General features: G+C 42.4%; 1 non-coding gene across 1 annotated transcript; it reads right to left on the bottom strand.

The window, feature by feature from the left end:
• Positions 1-582: 582 nt before the first annotated feature.
• LOC148570212 (small nucleolar RNA R71) lies at positions 583-690 on the bottom strand. Its single transcript, XR_015908096.1, has one exon. It is a non-coding gene; the product is annotated as a small nucleolar RNA R71 (small nucleolar RNA).
• Positions 691-2,262: the final 1,572 nt, after the last annotated feature.

Genomic DNA, 2,262 nt, shown 5'->3' with positions numbered 1-2,262 from the left:
AGGATCTCCATTATTATTATTATTATTCTGTGCCTTCTTCTTTGTCATATGAGCAGGAGCAAGGATAAGAACATTCTTGTGGAAGCAGATCCAGAACCTGAAAGGACTCTGAAGAGAAAATTAAGAGAAGCCAAATTACAACAATCCAGAGAAAACCTTTCAGAAATTTTCGAACAGGAAGAGGAGATGGTAGCCGAAAATAATAATAATGTAAGGAAGATGCTTGGTGACTTTACTGCACCTAATTCCAATTTACATGGAAGAAGCATCTCCATTCCTGCCATTGGAGCAAACAACTTTGAGCTGAAACCTCAATTAGTTTCTCTGATGCAGCAGAACTGCAAGTTTCATGGACTTCCATCTGAAGATCCTTTTCAGTTCTTAACTGAATTCTTGCAGATATGTGATACTGTTAAGACTAATGGAGTAGATCCTGAAGTCTACAGGCTCATGCTTTTCCCTTTTGCTGTAAGAGACAGAGCTAGATTATGGTTGGATTCTCAACCCAAAGACAGCCTGAACTCTTGGGATAAGCTGGTCACGGCTTTCTTAGCCAAGTACTTTCCTCCTCAAAAGCTGAGCAAGCTTAGAGCTGATGTTCAAACCTTCAGACAGAAAGAAGGTGAATCCCTCTATGAAGCTTGGGAAAGATACAAACAGTTGACCAAAAAGTGTCCTTCTGACATGCTTTCAGAATGGACCATCCTGGATATATTCTATGATGGTTTATCTGAGCTATCAAAGATGTCACTGGACACTTCTGCAGGTGGATCCATTCACCTAAAGAAAACGCCTGCAGAAGCTCAAGAACTCATTGACATGGTTGCTAATAACCAGTTCATGTACACTTCTGAAAGGAATCCTGTGAGTAATGGGACGCCTATGAAGAAGGGAGTTCTTGAGGTTGATACTCTGAATGCCATATTGGCTCAGAATAAAATATTGACTCAGCAAGTCAATATGATCTCTCAGAGTCTGCATGGAATGCAAGCTGCATCCAACAGTACTCAAGAGGCATCTTTTGAAGAAGAAGCTTATGATCCTGAGAACCCTACAATAGCAGAGGTAAATTACTTAGGTGAACCTTATGGAAACACCTATAACTCAACATGGAGAAATCATCCAAATTTCTCATGGAAGGATCAAAAGCCCCAACAAGGCTTTAATAATGGTGGAAGAAACAGGTTTAGCAATAGCAAGCCTTTTCCATCATCCACTCAGCAACAGACAGAGAGCTCTGAACAAAATGCTTCTAATTTAGCAAATCTAGTCTCTGATCTATCTAAGGCCACTGTAAGTTTCATGAATGAAACAAGGTCTTCCATTAGAAATCTGGAAGCACAAGTGGGCCAGCTGAGTAAAAGGATCACTGAAATCCCTCCTAGTACTCTCCCAAGCAATACAGAAGAGAACCCGAAAGGAGAGTGCAAGGCCATTGACATAAGCACCATGGCCGAACCTGTAAGGGAAGGAGAGGACGTGAATCCCAAGGAGGAAGACCTCCTGGGACGTCCAGTGATCAATAAGGAGCTTCCCTCTGAGGAATCAAAGGACTCTGAGGCTCATCTAGAGACCATAGAGATTCCATTGAACCTCCTTATGCCCTTCATGAGCTCTGATGAGTATTCCTCTTCTGAAGAGAATGAGGATGTTACTGAAGAGCAAACTGCCAAGTTTCTTGGTGCAATCATGAAGCTGAATGCCAAATTATTTGGCATTGATACTTGGGAAGTTGAACCTCCCTTGTTCATCAATGAACTAAGTGATCTGGATCAACTGACATTGCCTCAGAAGAGACAGGATCCTGGAAAGTTCATAATACCCTGTACCATAGGCACCATGATCTTTAAGGCTCTATGTGACCTTGGTTCAGGAATAAACCTCATGCCCCTCTCTGTAATAGAGAAACTGGGAATCTATGGGGTGCAAGCTGCTAAAATCTCACTAGAGATGGCAGACAGCTCAAGAAAACAGGCTTATGGACAAGTAGAAGATGTATTAGTAAAGGTTGAGGGCCTTTACATCCCTGCTGATTTCATAGTCCTGGATACTGGAAAGGAAGAGGATGAATCCATCATCCTAGGAAGACCTTTCCTGGCCACAGCAAGAGCTGTGATTGATGTTGACAGAGGTGAAATATTCCTTCAATGGAATGAGGACTCCCTTGTGTTTAAAACTCAAGGATCTCCCTCTGCAACCATGGAGAGGAAGCAGAAAAAGCTTCTCTCCAAGCAGAGTCAACCAGAGCCCCCACAGTCAAAC

This window comes from Arachis ipaensis, chromosome B3 (assembly GCF_059453495.1).
Source record: "Arachis ipaensis isolate K30076 ecotype BB chromosome B3, ASM5945349v1, whole genome shotgun sequence".
Lineage (NCBI taxonomy): Eukaryota > Viridiplantae > Streptophyta > Magnoliopsida > Fabales > Fabaceae > Arachis > Arachis ipaensis.
Note: the sequence above shows the minus strand (reverse complement) of the source record. Positions and strands in the feature narration are given on the sequence as shown.